Genomic DNA, 23,019 nt, shown 5'->3' with positions numbered 1-23,019 from the left:
CTGGAAGAGATAAGCCACTGTCACATTCTCATTGCCTCTCTGCAGCAGTGATCAATATGATGATCATCTTACATAGTACTCCCAGATGGACATGATGGGCGAGACAGACATGGCCGGCCTTAGGCATAGGCGAACTGGGCGACCGCCTAGGGCACCGTAAAGGCCAGCCTCTTAAAGGGCGCAGTTTTTATTTATGCGTGTGTTAATTTTAATTACGAAAGTGTGCACTCCTCTCTGCTTTACACCCCTCCCGTTAATTTTAATTACGAAAGTGTGCACTCCTCTCTGCTTTACACCCCTCCCACTGAAAGCACCTACAGCCCGGACGACACTCAAACGGGATAGGGCTAAATGAAGTTACTTTTGAATTTTTTAAATAAAACTTTGGGAAGAAATAGTTGTCTAAGTTTCGAGGCTTTTTTTTTTTGCTCTGAATCCCTGGTAACCACCCAGTGCGCAATAATTGCTTTTCAAATGCTTTACTATTGTGAGGCGGTGTAGTGCTTCTATGATGATTTAAATAAACATTTAACAGACCAAAAAAAAAAAAAAGGCCACTGCACTGAGTACCACTGGGGTTGCTACTGCAAAACTCTTTGTTCACTGTAAAGAAGGGACAGACTTGGTTTGATTCTGAGACAGATTACCGCAGTGCTAATCACAAGCTCAGTTATCTTTTTCTCCCAAACAGATGCATACGTGCATTCACACATATGTACATAAAATGTCACATCTCACAGAAGCGCAGATGGATTGGATATATTTAGTCTGTGGTCCTTGCTCTGTTAGTCATTAGCGCCTAAAATTTAATCTCCAAATTGGGTGTAGATAGATTCATAGGTGGCCCTGCTGAATGCTCAGGCCTTTAAAATGGAGTGCACATGGGCCTTTGTTATGCATATTAGCTCTGTCAATGCTGATTAGAGCTGGTTGAAGGAAACACTTTCTTTAAAATATGCCACACCTCCCTCGCTGCTCAAACTGTAATAGTTTAAGGCGCTGCAAAATTACATATCCGTGTGCATCCCTTCCTAAATAGGATTTCGTTAAAGGGATGTAGTGCTGCTGTGCCAGGGTCACTGATCCCTGCCTATGGGGAGTTTTTATGCCCCATCAGCAAAACAGGAGAGTCCCGTGTACTGCAGTTGGCTTTCTCAAACATTACAAGTTACTCATGTACAAGGCTATTCTGGGAAACATCATAATCTCTACTACAGTACAAACTTAGCCATCATAAATGTACAGTGTGGGAAAGTTAATAAAGACAGAACCTGTAAAATAAGCATGCAAACAAGGAATACAGAGCCTTAGGAATGCGTTTTGCTGAATGTATATTTACATTTAGAAATTTGTGTGCGCGCGCTCGCATGTGTATGTGTATGCATTAAGTATCCTGTTTTTTGTTTATTTTGTTGTTTATTTCTTTATTTATAGCACTTTGTGTACTGTGTATTTTTCTAGCTAGTTTCACTGTGTGTGAGGTATTAACTGGAAATTGTCCACTTTTATTAAGCATCTGTTGGGTTGTTTGTTTGTAATAACTTGTTGCAGTTAAACTCTTTTTTCTAGAGGCTCCTTTAGCTGTTTAAAACTTTCATTTAAAGGCTCACTGCTGCTTTTCAGGTGTGAGAAACATTTCTGCAGTTTGTTTCCCACTCTCCCTCCCTGTTGGTATAGTGTTTTTATAGTTGGTGGCTTTGCAGTTGCCCGTCCCTAGTGTAAATTTGATCTGGGACCCTCCTCAAAGTCTAGTGTCATTACCTCATTCTACCCAGTACAGGGAGAACATTTGAGAAGGCCAATCAGCTTAGTTTCTGCTACTCCTTTCTCTCTTTCCACTTACAAAAAAAAAAAAAAAAAATTTTATCTGTTTTTACTGTATTTGTGTTTCTTCCTACTTTATTTTGCTTTTGCGTCATCTTAAAATTACTCAATTGTATTTATTACTGCTTGGTGTAACTCATTCTAAGCCTTTTAGTTTAAGCACGTGGGCTTCAGACCAGTTGTTTTACATTAAGAAGGTTTGTGGCCTGCACTGTGGTGGCAGGATAGGTAGCTTACATCCTTCTAAGTTGGGAACATAGCCGGCCTTAGGCATAGGCCAACTAGGCGGCTGCCTATGGCGCTGCTCTAGTAGGGCTTTTTTCAGTTTTTTTTTGGTGTTAGTACCAGGGAGGGGGGGGGCACCGGTGTGTGGTGGGGGCCTTTTTTTCTTTTGCCCTGGGCACCCTAGGACACCAGGCCGCTCCTGGTTGGGAACTGCTGATTGAGGGCTCAGTGTCTGTTATTGTAAAAGTATATTAGTTCTGGTTTAAGCACTTGGGCTTCAGGCCAGTTATTTTACATTAAGAAGGTTCGTGGTCTGCACTCTTGTGGGAGGAGAGGCTGGACTCTGCCCTTCTGAGCTGGGAATTTCTGGTTAAAGGCTTATAGTGCCTGCATATTTGAACTGTTTCTTACTAAAATTGGTACACCTTGTCTGCTGTAGCATAGACTAGATCCAGGCCTGCTGAATCTAGCTTTGTTTGTATGCTTGTTGTTTGTTTGCTTATTTCCCTGAAACACTAATTTCACCTAAAACGTGGCTTTTCAGCACTTCTGTGGATCCCTAGTGATATCTGCATTGCTTACTGTACTTATTTCCTTGTTTCACTTGAAAGAAAGTTACTGTTGGTCGTTTTTGCATTTAAGTTACCTGTAACACATTGCATTTAAGTTGCCTGGCACTTGCTCAGTAAGTCAGCACTAAAAAATTAAAAGCACTACACCCTCACATACTCCCCTTGAGTACCTTGTTCCCCACTGGCCCTTTTTTCAATTATAAAGGAATTCCCAATACTATTCTAGCATGTCCAAAGGTCAGTTGTCAATCTCCTCTCCTGTCCAGCTGGTGAATCTGGGAAACTTCAGGCAATGTTACAACTGCCTCATGTACACAGACAATCCTCTCCTCCTCCCAACAAATTCCAACACATGTGAGAGATGCAACCATATAGCCAAACTGGAGGCTAAGCTCTCTCAACTCAGTACTGGCGTAACTAGTCAGGAGGAGAAGGAAACCACACTCACTACAATTCCAGTCTCACATAGACCTACCACGACAGCAAACCAAACACATAAACACACAAAAACATACTCAGAGGCTCTAAATAAAAATCTGCCTAAGCAGCAGAGACCTCCAAAGCAGACACCCAAGCAACTGCTACCCCAAAACAAAACACGTGCAACACATAGCTCACAAAGCCAGTGTGCCGAACAGTCACAGCCCTTAAGGCTAAACAACACACCTGATACACTTGTAATAGGTGACTATCATCAGGCTAAACAAGGAGAAGGTCACGGTGAGTTGCCTGTCGGGCACTAGGATCCGCCACATTAACACAAGCACTCAGGTCACTCCAAGGCAAGTACAAATATGACTCGGTCATTGTCCATGCTAGTGTGAATGACCTGAGACGTACCTCCCTGGACTACATGCAGAGAGACATAGAGGAGCTCTCTGAGCATGTAGCCCAGGCCGGTATGACCCTGACCTTGAGTAGCATCTTACCCTCACCAAGAATGATGCCACAATATGAAGACAAGATGATCAATTTCAACAACTGGCTTAAGTATTGGTGTCATTCAAAGGGGATCCAATGCCTGTCAGCCTGGGATGACATGCTCGACAAGCCATGATGCTTCGCTAGGGACGGCTTGCACCTATCACCCCTGGGCTTTCGGATATTGGCAAAGGCTCTTGCTACTCCCATAGTGCCTTTTTTAGGCAAGGCTCAAAAGAAAAACCCACCTCCATAGGTATCACAAGGGATAAGAAACTAAGAGTAATGCTACTCAACGCCAGAAGTCTAAACCTCAAGATGCACGCACTCGAAACTCTCCTTAGCATGGAGAACATCGATATCTGTGCAGTAACAGAAACTTGGTTCAAGGCTCCCGAGAGCACCCCAGCACTACCAGGTTATACCTCATACCGTGCTTTTCGGCCCCAAAACTTGGACCGAACCACAAAAGGAGGGGGAGTATCAATATTTGTCAAAGATACCAACACCTCCAGGTTGGTGGCACAGCAAGAAGCATCAGAGACTATCCATGTGCAACTAACAGTGGGTAAAACTGCCTTCCAGTTTATAGCCTGCTACAGACCACCCTCTCAAACCCAGGAACCCCACTCGGCCTTCCTGAGAACACTGGAAAATATGAAGGTCTCTCCAAACACCATTATATTGGGTGACTTCAACTACCCAAACATAGACTGGGAGCATTACTCTAGCTCCAACAGCCTAGCCCAGAGGTTCCTAGAATTTATAAACTCAAATGCTATGGAACAACTTGTTACCACTCCCACAAGAGGGGAAAACATACTGGACCTGATCATCACCAACATGGGGACTCTATGCTCCAGACCAGAAGTGTATCCCTCACTGGTAAGATCAGACCATAAACTAATCTCACTGGATAGTCACATCCCGACCCCACCCCCTGTCCAGAAAACCACAGTGAAAAACTTCTCTAAAGCAAATTTCACACTCCTCAAAACCGAAGTGGAATCCTTCAAAGCCCCCGGGCCTGTGGAAAATACGGCCCAGACTGCAGAATCCACCAAAAGGAGATGTAAGCGAACCAAAGTAGTTACTTCATTGGATAATTAATCAATTAAGAACTAGTGAAAAGGTACTTAAGGGGATTAAACTGTGGCACTTTGTGTGTGCTTTTTCTGAGGAAGACTTACTACTAGTGTCGAAAACGTACTTGTTTGTTGGCGTTAAATTAAAGAGGATTCACTTCTGGCTTCTGGTTTCTGACCCTTATTTGGATCTCCTAGCGAACTTGTTTTAGGTTCCAGACTGCAGAATCCTTTATAAACGCATTCTATGAACACCTTCAGGAATGCATGGATCTTGCAATCCCAAATAAAACCAAGACCCAATCCTCCAAAGGCATATGTCCTGTCTGGTGGACCCCAGCCATAAACAAACTATACAATAGGAGGAGGAAGCTACTACATGACAGAGTAAAATCCCAAAAAGGGAAGGCATCTCTGATCAGTATTAGCAAAAAACTACGTGCACTCATAAAATCGTCTAAGGCTAGCTTCGAGAGAAAAATTGCACAGGACACTAAAGATAATCACAAGGCTTTCTTTAGTTATGTTAGGAACCTGGGTGGGAATTCCCAGATATGCTCAGAATTAGTCCAAAATGACAAAAAATACACCAAACCCACAGACATTGCCAACATCCTAGCTGACAGGTTCAGTGCAAACTTCTCCCCCCCCCCCCCACCAAAAGGGCAAATATCTATCCCAGCAGAGTGCTGCCCCACAGTGTATCATTGATAAACAAAACAGTTTTAGTCATTTCCTACTGCAATATTACCAGTTTACCAATTTTTAATGTAATATAGGCAATTAATTCTTCAAGGGTAACAGGCACTGAATTTGTAGATGAAATACTGAGATGTAAAGTTGCTTGCCAGTGGCAATCTCATTAGTTACAGATTTCTTTAATGTGGAATTGTTCAGATGATTTTTCTTCTGCAGAGATTGTTTGTATTGAGTGATATTGGTGGATTGTAATGATAAAAGCCTGAGTGGCCTTTTATGGTTGACATTTTCTGAAATGCATAGTTTTGTCATTAGTGGTTTATATATTTTGTTTCTTTGCTTATTAAAAGAATGCTTAAAACTACAAATTTAAAACAGATTGTAACAAGTGGTGCTGTATTACATAGGAAATATAATTTAATGCAATCAGGAAGTTGAATCAAAGAACAAATACATGTATGCATGACCGTAAAAATGTGCGCAAGGAGTCTGTTTTGAAAACAGCCCAAATGTAAACTTAATCCTCCACTGACTAGATGCATTTTCTATAAATATGGGTTTTCATTCAGTTTCAGTGGTAGAGAATTTTACTTTTCATGCTAAGCCTGTTTTCATTGTAAGATTGTATTGTTTAGCAAATGGCTATCTGTGCTTGTGCTATTCTATCTTAAGCTTCTGTACACAGGGAGGAGAGAGGTTGCTATTCTACTTTCACTGAGCTGTAAGGCTTGCTCGCCTACCCCAGAGTAAATGCCATGGTGGTGCAGTGGTTAGCGTTGTCGCCTCACAGCAAGAGGTTCTCCGGTTTGAATCTTGGCTGGGGTGCCTTCTGTGCGGAGTCTGCATGTCCTCCCTGTGGTCACGTGGGTTTCCTCCAGGTGCTCCTGTTTCCTCCCACATCCCAAAGACATGCAGTTAAGTGGATTGGACACTCTAAATTGGCCCTAGGTGTGAGTGTGTGCATGTGTGTGCCTTCTGTGGAAGGCTGGGCGCCGGGCTGGCAACTCGACACTGTAAAACTCCACTGCCAATGAGCGGACAGATGATCCACTGTGGCGATCCCTAACTAGGAAAAGCCAAAAGAAGATTAACCTAAGCAACCCTTTGAACCAAGGCACATGGGCTTCTATTTTCTGAAGTCATGACTTTTATAGTAAAGTATGTGTGAAGGAGAAACAGGTTTATTATAGGAAACTGCCACCTTCACTTGCAGTTTAAACTACATTACAAGGTATCCTTTCTTCTATGCATTTAAATAAATAAAGGAAATGACTGGACTGGCTTTCTTGGGGAGTGAATTTCTGGAGTGGCCTTTTTTGGGGAGTGACACACCTGTGGGCGTGGCTCGTAGGGGTGTTTCATGAGTATGGTATGGGTGGGGCTTAAGGTGCGCCACAGCACTACTTCACCTAGGGCGCCACATCAGCTAAGGCTGGCCCTGGAGACAGATGATGATAAACAGCGAAGATGTATTTTGCTCTGTCTCACAGCTCAATTGCATTAAAGAATCAATAACTAGAATAGTCTTAAAAAGTAAGGATTCTGTAATCTGGGGCAATTAATAACCTATTCTCTTTAATGTAGTGCTAGTTCTATTTTCATAACAACTGATAACTAAACATGTTCAGGGACTAAATGCTATGACCAAGCACAGTGGGTAGGATAATGTCATGGGGGTCACGGCAATGTTAAAAATAACTAAGAGGTGATCTGTTTGAAACCTAATGTACCTGCTGGTTGTATTGCTACTTGAGTAGTATAAAGGGGCTTCCTCTGAAGAGGCCAATGGTTTGGCAAACTTCACTGACCTTTGACTTCCCCTCTTTAGTGAAATTAAAATGATTTAAACCCAGAAAATCACCTGCTCTTAAGGGCTGGCTCCTGGTGAAGAGGTTGTGTTACGAATATATGTGTGTGTGTGTGATATAAACAGATATATCTCTATCTATACATGTCTATACAAGAAAAGTGGAAGGAAAGGACACTGTTTCAGACAGCAATGAATACAGATTTCTAAGGCTCCTTCCTAAAAGTTTATTAAAGGGGAAGAAACTGCACACATGAAGTGTCTGACTGCTTAGTGCAGTGCACAGGAAGGGATTACCAATAGACCTCTGAGAGAGAGAAAGTGGCAATACATATGACTGGACAGTTCCACAGCTCTCATAGTAAGGCATATTACAGATATGTGGAAAGGATCAGAAGTTTGGTAACGCTACGCCAAGGGTCAGTAAACCAAGGTTTTATGGGAAATAGAGAGTCAGTAATTTTGTCTTGTAATGTATATGATTTAATTCTTTGAAGGGACATCTGACTCGCACTTAAGGAAAGATTTTTTTTCTTTCTTCCTTGTTCAGTTTTTTTAAATACTAATGTATTTTGGCTTTTCCCGATTAGGGGTCACTACAGCAGAAATCCGGTCTGCTAATGATTGGCATTGAATTTTTATGGTGTCGAGATGCCAGCCCGACACCCAGCCTTTGAAGAAGGCACACCCATTCACACATGCACCTACCTGCATGTCTTTAAACGTCACTTGACCATGGGGAGGACATGCAGACTCCACACAGAAGGCGGTCCAGCCTAGAATCAAACCGGAGAACCTCTTACTGTAAGGCGACACCACCGCATTTTTTTAAATATCTTTACTAAATCCTGTTTTAGGTCATATGGGTAGACATACATTAACAAAACCAAAAACAAACCATAGTTAACTTTTGTCATGGAATATTCATATATGACATTAACAATTATCATTCACTCCAAAATCAAATAAATTGTTCAACTCCTACCTTCCCTTAAACTTCACATCGCCTAGAAAGAAGTTATGTTCTTACCACAACGTTCCATCTGTGTTGTCCAACTTTATTCCATTAACCTCAGGGATTACTGTTCCGATGCTCAGAACCAACCAGCCACCTTCTTCCAGTTTGAGACTCCTGACTTGAGTTCCTCCTACCTATCCACAATGCCCTGCTCTCCCACAGTACCTCAGACAGAGTTTGCCAACAAGAACATAGTGTCCATTAACCATCAACTATATTACAACAGCATGAAAACCAAATGTATATACACATATACATGAGAAAAACATCAGAAACTCAACCAAGGGAATAAGATTCCTTGTAAAGAATACTTGTGTAAGAACTTACCATGACCTTAGATGCTCTTCTCTTCCATGTTGCAGTATTCATAACTGTAGGGAGGTTGCTGCCTGTAGCACTGACATCTGGCCAGTATACCAAAGTCTTGTTCTAGGAGGGTACATGTGACATCCTGCGCCAGGGTCATAAACCATCATAGGGTATAAAAGTGATGTCTGCACGCACCCCCTTTAGAATGGACTGCTGCATACACTAGTACATCTGGAGGTTTAAGGAGGATCCAAGATGGTAGACCCAAGAGATTCACATGTAGACTAGAATAAGGATACTTATTAGGCTGTGATCAGTGGAGAGGCTAAAAGAAAAGATGACAGGATGAAAATATACCCGCAGGCTAGTAAGGCATAATAGGATGGGGAGTCAGAGGGGGTTGGTAGGAAGGACTGAATACTGCAACATAGAAGAGAAGGACATCTAAGGTTATGGTAAGCTCTTACACAACTATTCTATGTCCTTCAATTCACATGTTGCAGTATTCACAACAGTAGGGAGAGTGCCAAAGCTTTTAGGTATGACCCTGGGAGTAAGATTGGGGTCCTTGGTCAATGAGACCATGAAGAATAGACCTGGTGAACCCAGCTCTAGCCCTGGAAGCTAAGTCCAGCTTGTAATGTTTGTTGAAGGTGTGCACTGAGGCCCAGGTGGTGGCTTCTAGGATTAAGGCATAATCCACCCCTTGAAAAAAGCAGCTGAGGAAGCAACTGTCCTGGTAGTGTGTGATTTGACCTGGCCCGGTAAGGTTTTACCATGGGCGGAATAACATTCCTATGAATTCAGAGATCCATGAGGAGATGGTTTGTTTGGTGACTGTCTTTCCCTAGAGCTCTAGGGTGGAAGGAGATGAAAAGCTGATCAGATTTCCTAATAACTTCGGTTTTGTCTAAATAATAACCTCAGTTGTCTGTGTACATCCAGAGAATGCAGTGTCCTCTCTGAGGCATTTTGGGAGTTAGGGTAAAAAACAGGCAGGTTAATATTTTGGTTTAATGAAAGTTCATTAACCATCTTAGGCATGAAAGAGGGATTAGACCTGAGGGCAACTCTGTCCTTGTGAAAAATAAAGTAAGGAGGGATAGCCATAAGGACTTGCATCTTTGATACCCTCCTGGCGGAGGTAAGAGCCACTAGTAGTACAGTTTTAAGGGTGTACAGTTTTAGGGTTACTGAATGTGCTGGTTCAAATGATAGCAGTGTGAGTTTTTCTAGTACAAAATTCAGGTCCCAAGGTGGAGGGATAGGCTTTCTGGGAGGTCTGATATGAAGAACACCTTTCAGGAACAGCTTGACCTCTAATCTGGAAGCCAGCTGTGGTAACATGGGCAGACAGGCAGAGATGGCAGATAAATGGACTTTAACTGATGAGTAAGATAGTCCTGCGTGAAGGAGCTCACACAAATAGGAAAGGACCAAAGAACAGGAATAGTCATAGGGTCCTGTTTTTTCTTCTGACACCTCCTGGAGAATCTTTTCCATTTAAAGGTACAATTTCTACTGGTGCTAGGTTTCCTGGCATCCTGTAGGACATTGAGTACGTCCTCTGTATATAGCTGTCTGAAGGGGATTAGAAGCCTATCACCCATAAGATCAGTTTCAAGTTGTTCACTTGAGGATGGAGTAGGGATCCCTATTCTGTGTGAGCAAGTCTATTCGGTGGAGTAACTTATGGTGATTGCCCTTGGTTAGTAGGTAAAGAAGGGGAAACCAGTGCTGTCTTAGCCAGTATTGGGGTCACCAACAGGATTTTTGGTTTGTCCTTCTGTATTTTGAGGAAAACTTTCTGAATCAGAGTGAAGGGTGGAAAGGCATAGAGAAATATTCCCCCCAATGAAAGGAGAAGGCGTCCACTTTCCAGGCTTGTGGATGTGGAGCCCTTGTGCAAAATTTGGGCATCTGTTTACTCTGGGAGGAGACAAACAGATTGAGTTGTGGAATATCCCACTTGTGAATGAGATCTAGGAATACCTCTTTTTGAAGCATCCATTTGTGAGAGTGAGCTGAAGTTCTGCTTAGAGTCTTCCATGACGTTCTCTGTCGATGGAATGTAGACTGCTCCTAGATGGGATGTTGAGATTTGTTGCTAGAGTCCATATATAGATGGCTAAGCTGCAAACAGGATACGATCTTGCCCCCCGTTTATGTACTACATGACAGTCATACTGTCTATGATCACTTTGAGGGTTCCTGGGAGTAGGGCTGATTTAAAGGTTTGTAGGGCCAAATGGACTGCCCTCATTTCTTTGATACTGATGTGATCCTTTAGTCTTAGTGTACACCATTTTCCCTGTGCAGTGACCTGTTTCTGGTTGTACTGCAGTACTGCACCCCAACCCAGGTCTGATGCATCTGTGGTGAGTTCGAGCAGGGGGGCATGTACCTGAAGTGGGATAGCCTGGTTGTGGTGGATGGCAGAGATCCACTACTGGAGTTCTTTCTTCAGACACTGGAATGGTGGGAGAGGAGTGTCCAGGGGATGGGAGTGTTGGCTCCGGCTCTTCAAGATCCATTGGATCTTTCTCATGTGGAGTCTTGCTAGAGGCAACATTGGTATTAGGGATGCTATGTGTCCGAGCATCCTTAGGAATTCTCGTTCTGGCAACGAAGTAAGGCTAATAAGGGTGTTGAGGTAGATGGCCAGGTCCAGGATTCTTTGTTCTGGGATAAAGGCTTTAAGTCTGTTCTGATTGTGCATCCCAAGAAAATTATGTCTTGTGTGGCTCGCAGATGAGACTTTTCCTTGTTTATAGTGAAACCCAGTTGGGTTAGGGTGTTGATCACTAGATTTGGGTGGTCCTGGATGACTTGGTGGTTTTGAAGTACCACCACAAGGTCGTCTAGGTATGGGTATATTTGTATACCCTGTGTTCTGCAGTGAGCAATGAAAGGTGATAGACACTTTGTGAACACTCAAAGCGCTGTGGAGAGCCCAAAGGGCAAGGCAGAGAATTGAAAATGCCAGGAACCTACTGCAGAGTGGAGGAATTTCCTGTAGTCTGAGTGAATGGAAACGTGGAGGTAGGCATCCTTCAAATCCAAGGCCACCATGTAGGCCTGAGTGGGAATGGGTGGAAGGAGCAAAGGTAAGGTGATCATTTTGAAGCTAGGTACCCTGAGAAACAGGTTTAGGAAAGATAGATCCAGGATAGGTTTCCATGGGCCATCTTTACTTGGCATCAAAAATATTCTTGAGTAAAAACCTTTGTCTCCTTGGGTGGGTGTTATTTGTTCTATGGTGCCCTGGACTAGTAGTTGTTGAATGATAGTAGAGAAGAGGTGGACTTGGTTTGCTGGAGGTTAAGGGATTTTCTGGAAGGGGGGGGGGTAACATCCACCATGTCATAAAGTATTCCCTTTAAATGATGGAAAGTACCCATCTCTCTGTTATAATCTTCCACCAGGATGGTAGGGAGAGAGTGAAGTGAAATGACAGTGGGGTGTTTTGATTTAGTAACTGTAAGTCACAGCGGAGGTGGTCTGGATTGATCACACTGGCTCTAAAAGGGGGCAGTGGAAGGGGTTGAGGGAAACCTGGGGGCAGAGGTTTTCCTTGGTTGCCTGCATCCCTTTGTCTGCTGAGTTGTGTGGGAGGATTGCCTCCTGACAAAGGAGGTTTTTCTGGGGATAGACTGGAATGGGACATATCAGTAAGTGTTTTAGGTTTTGTAGTTCTTTTCCCTTCTCTTGAAGGGATTTAAGAAGTTCAGCTGAGGCCTGGACAAAAAAGCGCTTTATTGTCCAGGGGGCTATCAAGCAGCTTTGTCTGTACATCTAAGGGAAGTGGCTGAAGTCTCAGCTAGGAGTAGCGCCTTAGTATTGATCCAGAAGCAGCAGATTTGGATAAAGCTTCCACAGCATCATAACTGCACTTGGAGTGCTTGGTTACTTGGAATGGTGTGGAGAATAGGTTGTTAAGCTGAGTTTTAATGCTGGATTCAGGGACCTCAGAGAGTATGGTGTACCTGGCCATGTGGGTTTGGCAGTTCAAGGCTCTTATAGCAAGAGTAGAGGAGGTATACACCTGTTTCCCTAGTCTGTCCATAAATTTACTGTATTTATCAGTAAGATAGAGGGTAGAAGAAGGCAGCTGCCTAGATGTCTTATCTGCAGAGACTGCAACAACAGCAGGGTCTGCTGGTGGGTTTCTAAAGAGGAACTGGGTGTCCTGTGGGACCTTATAAAAATGGTCAGGATGTTTAAATGCTGGTGGTTGTGAATATGGGATCTGAGAGGCGGCTAAGAAGGCATCCTGGAAGGCAGGAAGCAAGGGGGGGGGGGGCACAGCTGAAGGGGATGACTGTTCCATTTGCAGGAGGTCAAAGTATCTTTTCTTACTGTCTGAGACCTGCCACTTAAAATGTTTCCTCATGAGGGAGATGGTATCGCCAAAGGTGAATTCTTCCCCAGGAGACTGGGGTAATGGAATCCTCTTCCTCTGGGGCAATGAAGTCTTTGGGTGAATCAATTTGAGATTCACAGGTCACAGAATCTTCATCTGAGGAATGCTCTTCCTCTGAGACAAGCAAAGGGGGTCCTGTAGGAGAAACAGTTGGTTGCTGCTGAGTCTGTAGGGTATGGAATGCTTTGAGAGAAAACTTCCCAAACTGGAACAGGTTGTGGTTATGTGTGCCTTACTTTTTGTTCTCTCTTCATTGGAGTAGTTGACTGTAGAGAAGGAGAGGAAGCCAATGTCTGGGTGGATGGAGGAACAAGAGCAGGGCCCTCTGACTGAATGAATCATGGTTCCCCTCCACCATCAGGAGCTGATGGCTGATTTGCCTCAGTGGACGTACATAAGGTTTCTGCCAGTCCAGCTTCCATCATCGTTCCTGGGCCTAGTAAGGAAACATGGGTATGAAGAGATCCCGGGCTTTCATCAGCCTCAAGAATCTCCCCTGACACCTGAGGCGCAGCATGGGAATCAGGCCTGGTTTTCTTGGCATTTTTCCTCGGCAGCTCTTCAGACGGGCCTGCTCCTCCCTCCATACTGAGTGCGAGATGTCAGAGCCTCCGATTTTCTAAATAAAGTTTAAGCACGGCCAAACAGCTACAAAGGGTTTTTGGGATGAATGATTTGCAAAAGGGGCAGGATGTATGGTCGTGGGCCTCGCCTAAACAGAACACGTACTTATCGTGCGAGTTCTTATGAGGAAACTATCTCCCACAAGCACACTTCCCCTTTCTAAGTGGACATGTACATACTAGCAAAAAAAACAAAAGGAAAACCCCACATAGGTACTTATCTGTAGCAGTTATTTGTAGCAGTCATCTGAATTAGCGATCTGTTGTCTGAACTGGCAAACTGGAGTCAGACATTCACTGCGGCAAAAAATTCTGAAGAGGATACGTGCAGACATCACTTTTATACCCTATGTTGGTTTATGGCCCTGGCACAGTACGTCACACCCACCCTCCTAAAACAAGACTTTGGTATACTGGCCGGATGTCGGCAGTGCAGGCAGCAACCTCCCTACGGTTTTGAATACTGCAACATGTGAATAGAAGGACATCTTCTATTAGGCTCCCAAAAAAATTTCTGGATAGGGGGAAGGGGGCAGGAAGGTTAATGGAATGAAGTTGGACAACACAGATGGAATGTTATGGTAATAATGTTAACTTCTTTATCTGATGTTGTCAACTTCACTCCATTAACCTCTGGGACAGAGCCACCAGCTACTATAATCTAGGGTGGCCATCAAGGAAGGGCATTCTGGAGTACAGCAGAACCAAAGGCACTTCTGCTCCTGGATATAATGTAAGATTTGTAAAGTATAACAAAAGTATCAGGGTTTGACCAAGTAGCAGCATCGCAAATGCCCTCAATAGAAACTCTAGACCAAAAAGCCTGAGACGTGGCCATGGACCTTGTAGAGTGTGCCCTACCCGGACCCGGTAAAGGAATACATTTATTCTTCCAAGGTTAATACAGTCTTTCAACCATCTACACACTGCAATCTTGGTCAGTGCTTTACCTTTCTTGGTGTTTATAAAGGAAACAAACAGCTGATCGTACTTCCTGAAGGATTTAGTTCTATAGGTGTAAAAACAAAGCTGTCTATGAACATCACGCATGTGTAAGATGTACTTTCCGTAGTTCTGATACTGATGAAAGAATAGTAGAAGACTGATTGACTGTTAGTTTCTTTAGCCACCATGGGTAAGATGGAAGGATCCATATGTAGAGTCACTCTGTCTTTATGAAAAACTAAATATAGACATTTTGCAGAAAGAGCCTGGAGCTCAGACACTCTTCTGGCTGAGGTAACTGCTACAAGGAAGAATTTTCCTGCAGAGAAATTTCAGGTCTACAGTGGCTGGGGGTTCAAACAGGGGATGAACTAAGGCTTGCAGAATCATAGTTAAATCCCAGGGAGACGTAGGATCCTTGACTGATGGCTAGAGCAGAAAGATGCCCTTAAGAAAGGCCTTACACAATTTTGAAGTCAAGAGACATTGAGTTAAAACCAAGATGGAAATGGCAGCAAGTTGAACTTTACTTGTAAAATAACTAGCACTGTCATTGAAAAGGGAAGCCAGAAAGTCTAGTACTACTGAAACCGGTGCTGTAAAGCGATCTACCCGTTTCTGTTCTGCCCGAAAAGGAATCTTTTCCACCTACTCTCGTAAATTTTTTTTGAGTGGACGCTCTATGGGATGAAATCAAAATTTCTCGAACTGGGGAAGACAGCCTGCGAGATCTAGCCATCATCAGAAGTGGAGAAACTATGCTATCAGCTTCAGGTCCTGAATGTTGGGATGTAGATGTCCTGATGGATGAGAAAGCAGATCTGGACTCAGATCCAACTTTATCATGGGGGCAAACCAGATGAGACCAAAGGAAGGTGAACCAGGTTGGTCAAAGCCAAAAGGAAGCAATAAGGATCACTTTGCTTCAGAACCTGACAGCTTTCTGTAGGAATTTGGGGATCACCAGAAGACTGGGAAAGGCACAGAGTAGACTGGAAGGCCAAGAATGCACAACAGCATCCCTGGGGGACTGTCCCTGCGGAGGGATCTAAGCAAAATATTTGTGCATTTGTTGTTTAGAGGGGACACAAAGAGGTTGCAGCAAGGAAAACCCCATTTCTGGAAGATCGCATCTGCCATGTACTGATTCAGGGACCACTCGTGAGGCATCAGTAGCACTCGGCTGAACCTGTCAGCTAGAATGCTGGATTCCCCTGGAATGTGGGTTGCTACCAAAAAGTGGATGGAAGAAATCATCCACTGGCAGACTCTCATAGCTTTTCGACATAGAGGGTAAGACCTTGTTCCTTCCTATTTGCTGATGTACCAAACCAATGACATGTTGTCTGTTTGGACTGTAACAACAGTTCCCTGAGGAAGAAAGCTGTCTAGTTCCCACAACACTTGAAGAACTGCTCTCATCTCAAGAACACTGATATGCAACTTGGTCTCCTGGGGCATCCATGTGCCTTGGACTGTCTTGGCTCATACAATCCCCCATGCCACCCAAACTGGGAGACGTCCATAGTCAACATGGCAACTGGGGAGGGAAGGACGAATGGGTGTCCTTGGGTGATCTCAGGTGAATGAAGCCACCAAAGAAGAGAGTCCTTGCACACGAGACAGGCTGATGAGAAGGTTCAAGGGATTCCTGAGAAGAGACCACTGTACTGCCAAGGTCCATTACAGAATTTGCATGTGGAAACGTGCTATTGGAAGAAGTTATGGTTGCTGGGATGGAGTCTTTTACTCAGAGAACTACAGAGGCCAGAGAGGTTTGAAGCAGACAAGATCTGGCTGACATGGAATTTTAGATCTGATACCCTGTCCGATGTAAGGTAAATGTAAGAAGTCCTTGTATCTAGACGTGCCCCAATGAAGTTTATGGTCTGTACTGGATCCATGTGCGACTTCGGCAAATTGACATTTATCCCTAGTGTAGAGGCTAAGCTGAGGAAGTAATTCCTGGCCTGGAGGAGTAGATGCATGGTTGGGGCAGTCAGGAGTCAGTCATCCACATAAGGGAATATCTGATAGCCTTGCAGTCGGAAATAAGCTGCAACTACTGCTAGACATTTGGTAAACACCCTAGGGACTGTGGCGAGACCAAATGGAAATGCATGAAACCGATAGTGTCTGGCTACCCGCCTAAAATGTAGAAAAGGCCGGGCTTGCCTGTCCATTTTGATATGGTAGTACACATCCTTGAAGGTCTATAAAGCACATCCAATAGCCCATCTTCAGAATGGTACAATGGATTGAATCATGACCATCCTGAACTTCATGTGTTTTACTGACTTGTTCAAAAAGGACAGTTCCAAGATAGGCCACAGGTCCCCTGTCTTTTTAGGTAGCAAAAAGAATCTAGAGTAAATTTTTTTATTTTTTATTTTTATTTTACATTTGTTGACCTTGATAGTCTGACTGGATGCATGTCCATTTTCAGCAGAGGCCCGGGGAGAAAAGCTCTAAGGGTAAGCAGAAACAGCATTACATATTGCAAACAATAGTCTAAGTAAGCAAGATAAACAAGTTCCACAGGTTAGAGTTAATCCCGAGCGTACATCAGGATTAAATTACACAGTAAGATGGTTAACAGATTTATACACATTCTAGAGAGAGTTAGCCAGGTTTGATACATTGACATAGCCAGTTAAGTGACAAATGTTGTTTGAGTCTAGTTTTAAATTGACCTAAGGTGGAAAGTAAGGTAATATCAGCTGGAAGAGAGTTCCAGGAACTACTTACAGAGTTTGCAAAGAGAGAGTCACCAGCTGTGTTATTAATTTTGCTAGTCTGAATTAGTAGTTTGTTAGAGGATCGAAGCGGTCTAGGATTGTTATAGGGGGTGATAATATTTAAGTGCAGGAGTATTGTCCGGATTATAGAGGATTTTATAGGCCATAATCAGTTGGTTATACTGGATTAGGCTGTATAGTTCAAGCCACCCAAGCTGATTTAGATTGATGCAATGATGTGTCCTAAAAGGCAGCCCAGTGGCAAACCTGGCAATGTGGTTGTAACAAATTGAGAGTTTGTTAAGGACAGTCTTGTTCAAATTTGAGAGTAGAGGGGATGCATACAGAAGGGTTGAAAGAAGGTGAGAGCCAGCTATGGCAATTTTAGCTAGAGGGGTTAGGAATGCTTTTATTCTATAAAGTGACCCTAGTTTTGTTTTGATAGTTTGGTTAACATGTAGGTTTAATTTTAGATTATCTATGATGACACCTAATAGTTTTGTAGAGGGGTCAGGGGAGATTATTGTTCCATCATTTGAATTTATGGTAAAGGTGAAAGTGGTAGACCTACGTGTTGGTGAAAATAACAGCATTTTAGTTTTTTTGGGATTTAGGATCAGACGACGTTCAGAAAGCCAGTTTTCTATTGTATTAAAGGTGGTCTGGGTAGCTGACCATAACTCTTATTGGACATGTGGCCGAGCAAATCAGAGTGGAGTCATCAGCATATTGGATACAGCTGACTTTTGGGATGACAGTATAAAGGTCGTTAATGAAGATGGAGAACAGCAAGGGCCCTAGTATAGAGCATTGTGGTACTCCAAGGGTGTTAGGTAGAAAGAGAGTTTGTTCTGCCAGAGGACAGCCGGCTGTCGACCATTCAGGTAGGATTGAAACCACTGAAGGGCTCTAGTATCTAGACAGAATGTTTGCAGGGTGTGGATTAAAAGTTGATCAACCATATTGAATGCCTCGGAAAGATCCAAGAAGAGGGCTGAGGATATATAATTATTGTTGTGATTATGGTTTATGGTGCTGGTAAAGGCGAGGAGGGCTGAAGTAATGCTGTGATGATGACAGAAGCCATGCTGAGTGTCTGCCATAAGGTGATTCTGGATTAGGTGGTGCATGAGTTGTCTATGAATACATTTTTCCATAATCTTTGCAAGTGGAGAGAGTATAGCTTTTGGCCTATAATTGGAGAATTCAGTAGAGCTGCCTCCTTTGTGAAGTGGGATTACATAGGATATTTTCCAGATGGTGGGAATTTTAGCTTCTACTATGGTTCGATTGATTAGTATTGAGACAGGGTAAGCAAAAGCATCAGTTGATTTTTGTAGGTACTCGGCAGAGAGTTGATCAGCAGAAAGTGTAGTGGGTTTTAATTTTTTGATCAAGGTACGGATAAGTGAAGTGGCGACTGATTGGAAGCTGAATGCGAGTAGGTTTCTAGGGGTGCTACTTTCAGGACCAGGGGAGCTAGGAGGTAGTTGGCTAGCTAGGGCTTGAATTGTCTCAGAATCGGTTAAAACGGTCAGAAACATCTTCAGGGGTTTTATCAATAGTAGCAGCAGGGATTGGGGTTGAAGTTTGTCCAGGATGTAGTAGATTATTTAAACCTGCCAAAAACTTTTGAGGGTTATTTTTGATTTACTGTCTGTAAATTACAGTAGTATTGTTTTTTGTCTTGTAAAATGGATTTTTTAGTTTCGTTCCTGGATTGCCTGTATTTAATGTGATCTTGGGGGTCTTTAGAAGAACGCCATAAAGCCCACGGTTTGTTTCTTAGGGTAATTTTGAGTTTAGACTCTTTAGAAAGTCATGGTGCAGTTTTTGCCTTTGTTCTCTTTGAATGAATAGGTGCATGCAAATCAAGGATCTCAAGGAATTTGTTGTTAAAGTATGCTACTGCTTCCTCTAAGAGGAGATGTTTTAGAATAGACCAATTACATGAGTTTAGTTCTTGTTGGAATTTGGCAGGGTCAAAGTTTTTATTGTTTCTAACCTTTCTGAGTAAGGGTTGTTGGAATTAATGGCTTTGTGCTTAATTACATATGTGAGAAGGTGATCGCTTAGGCCATCAGGGAGGGTACCAGAGGTGTACAGTTAGGGGTGACTGAGTACCCAGTCAAGTATGCTTTCTTTTTGGTTGAGTTTATCTATCCTGGTAGGGATGGATATGATTTGTGTAAATGCATGCAGGTTAATATGGGTGGTTGGGGATTCTGAGGAACAGGTGCCCTTGTCTACGTTAAAGTCTCCAAGTAGTAGGGTTTCTTGGGGGTAGTGACATGACAGCCAGTGCAGGATATCTTCAAGTGTAGATATATTGTCACCTGGGGGAATGTACATACAGATGATATTAATGCATTTATTTTTATTAAGTTACAATTTGGTGGCAAGAATCTCTGAGTTATTAATCTGAGGTGGTTGTATTACATCTATGGTGACATTCAACTCAGATTTATAGAGTACAGCTACCCTCCCCCCTTTCTCGAAGCACGACTTGATCAGGTGAGGGCAGGGGGGGGGACTTCTTTGATGACTTTTTTTACAGTAACTTTCTTATTTCTTGGGCCGGTCCTCCCTCTGATTGGGTGGAACATTGGGGTGGTGAATTTTTTTTTTTGGGGGGGGGTGTCAGAAAAGGGAATGGAGTATTCTCTGGATACCTTCCTTAGCACCCATGTGTCATCTGTGATGGCCTCCCAGGCTTCTGGGTGCAAGAAAAAATGTCCCCTGACTGCTTCCAGAGGAGAGCAGTCGGGCAACATTTCAGGATCGCTGGAAAGGCTTGTCCAGACCTGGCTCCCGTGACCCTTGATTTTGTGAACTTCCATGGCCATGTGGCTGGTGCCTACAATTCTAACCATATTCCCCTCTATCTCTGGGGGGGGGGGGTCTCTGGGTGTCTTGGAAAGGGCCCTGCAATTTCCAAAACCATGTTTTCTTACTTCCACTCTGGTTTCTGGAGAAGGTCTGTTGTGGAGTAGAAAAGCAGATCCTGAAGGCAGACAGGGTCTTACCATCCTTCTCACTCTGGGTTAAGGTCACATACCATGGGCCCAAACAAGGGACAGCCATCAAAAGGGGCATTAATATAGTATTGTTTGAAAGGCTCAGCAAAATCGCATAGTCTTATCCAGGCATGGCGCCATATGGCAATGCCAGAACTGTCCATCCTTGAGGTACCCTTCACAGCATGAACGATAAGCCTCAAGAACATACTGGCTAGGGAATACAGGGTGGCCAGCCTAAGAGGAAACAGACTCCCGTTCCTTGGCAGGCATGGATTCAGAGGCCAAGCGAGAAAGTTCCTTAACTAAGTCTCTTTGTAGCCAGGTAAAATAAGACAAGTAGTTCAAAACCTGAAACACAAAGGTAGATGAGGCATACACTCTTTTTCCAAATCCGTCCAACGCCCGGGATTCTCTATTCTGTGGGATGGACAGAGGAGCTTTCCTGAGCCAGCTCCTTCTTGGTGGCTACTGCCACAACCAAGGCATCTAATACCAAAGGATATGCAGCAGAGTGATAATCCAAATGTAGAAACGTAAAATACCAAGACAAGCACTTGGACTAAAATGCCAAACTATTTATTACATAACAAACAAAGCTTTCAGATACTATCCTTCCTCAGTGTTAAAATCAATTAAAAATTTCCACAATTTAAAATAAAATGAATAAATCATACGACAGCCAGCTAATGAAATCAATTCAACAATTTAAGACGACAAATACATTTAAAGAGATCCTTTTAAACAGCCTAACGGATAAGTACCCTGAGAAACTAGAAAGGGACGAAAATGAAAAAAAAAAAAAAAACAAGTAGGAAAGACTACAATAAGAAAAAAAGACTCGCCAAAAAACAGCAATGGACAAACTCAAGTCGGACCTCAATGCTAACACTAAGAGCGACAAACAAGATCTGTGGTACTGTGGGAGAGCAGGGTATTAAGGGTAGGCAGGAGGAGCTCAAGTCAGGAGTCTTGTGCTGGAAGAAGGTGGCCCATATTCCCACAGGTTAATGGAATGAAGTGGACATTATCAGATACATTTTGTACGTACTACTCACACAAAATCCATTTATTTCTATGTAATTTGCTACTTCACTCTTCTAAAAATCTCACCTCCAGGTCTTTAAATCTCCTTTACAATATTTGGTACTTACAACAATAGTCTTGTTAAGATTGTGATTTCCATTCACTAGCAATTACTTTTCTGACAGTACAACCTTCTATATCCCAGCTCAAAAGAATCCTTTCCTTAGTTACAATGATTTGCCCCCCCCCCCAAAATTTCTGACAAAGTACTCAGGAAATTTTTTAAATCTGCCAACTCGTTATATCACCCCTCCAAAAAAAAGTAATATTCTCAATTACTTTTCTTTCCCAAACACACCTCCAGCATTTGTTCTCTATCCGAGGAAAACATCTCTGAAGTCTACTTGCCGTAAAGAAAACAATACCTATGCAAGGACTTCCATGCAAAAATTATAAAACTTCTGAACTTCGCTGCATACTCAGGAGTCTTATATATTACTTTCCATTGTTCCTTTGTAAATTGCCTTTACGTTACCATTTCCCATACTTGTCTGACCTCCTCTAATGGAATCTTAAACTTATTATGAAAAATTGTATACACCTACTAATTATCCTTTTTTAACCCGCTTCTGTTCTATATTGAACTAAAAAACATACTACATTTGGATTTTCACTTGACACTCCCCTGTCTCTCTAATCTGCAATCCAACTATCATCATATTTCCATCCCAAACAATTTGCTCTACTTTGGTTCCTTTGTTAATTCCATAACCGTACTTGCAGGAAGCCCTACTGTTACAATCTCTTTTGTCCATTCCTGCACTGGCTTAGTTATTAGAATTTCTTCCTGCTACTTTATGAATAAGAGATGCATTCAAAGTCGTACTCTCTTGTCTCTCAAACTCGCTCCCAGTTTCATCACTTGCCCTTTTCCACTTTGATATATACCTTTCTGTTTGAGTTTTGTACATAAGCCATAACTGTGCAACTCTGAACTGTCCCTACGAATCAGATAACCTACCTTACTCTATGGGCAGAAACTTATCCTTCATAACTTTTGTCCTTTTACCCTTCTAAATAAATAACTTTTTTAATAATTCTCTTCCACAACTTCTCGTTTAGTTGATAAAAATATGCCTGATCTGTATGTAAGACTAAGATGACTGAAAACATTTCATTGCATGCACCTTAAAAGGGAAAATAGATAACATACTATAGTAAATATAAGTTATTTTTATATTCTGTATATCTGTATGCTCAGAGATGCATTCCAGACACTCCAAGACCCTGAGATGAAATGTTACATTTCTTTACTTACTGCTGTAACAGGTAGCAAGGTAGTTTAATACTTCTCCTTTCTAAGGAAAATTCAATAGCTGTGTTACTAAATCAAAATAATGGAGGAAAAGCTGTATGTGCTAGGAGAGTTAGCATAAGGGTAACCTGGTGAATAACATGAAGAGGTCAGAGTAGCCTATGTTATAACTTATCCTGATGAAGATCCCAAAGTGCCAAAGTTCACAAGTATGACTAGAAGACGGCGAACATTTTGAGACTTGACGTGTTTCAAGTCTCCTTATTTAGCAAAATAACAACAATATGTTCACATACATGTACTTTTCACATGAACAGCATGGTCTCACAGGTACTGACAAAAAAGAAGAATACTTAATTATATTAAGAAAGGCAGAGTGTAAACAGCAATGCTTCAGCAGACACCTTTGGAAAGAACTGAGCATGGGAATTTGATAAAGAAAGGACGTCAGGATGGATACTCTGCAGAGTAT

The 23,019-nt window shown here is 42.7% G+C and overlaps 1 protein-coding gene across 1 annotated transcript in view; it reads right to left on the bottom strand.

The window, feature by feature from the left end:
• JAK2 (Janus kinase 2) overlaps window positions 1–23,019 on the bottom strand; it is a 2,444,284-nt gene that overhangs the window by 682,268 nt on the left and 1,738,997 nt on the right. The gene's annotated exons all lie outside the window — the stretch shown is intronic.

The sequence above is a fragment of the Protopterus annectens genome, chromosome 2.part0 (assembly GCF_019279795.1).
Source record: "Protopterus annectens isolate FY-2018-M chromosome 2.part0, PAN1.0, whole genome shotgun sequence".
NCBI classification, from domain to species: Eukaryota; Metazoa; Chordata; order Ceratodontiformes; family Protopteridae; genus Protopterus; species Protopterus annectens.
Note: the sequence above shows the minus strand (reverse complement) of the source record. Positions and strands in the feature narration are given on the sequence as shown.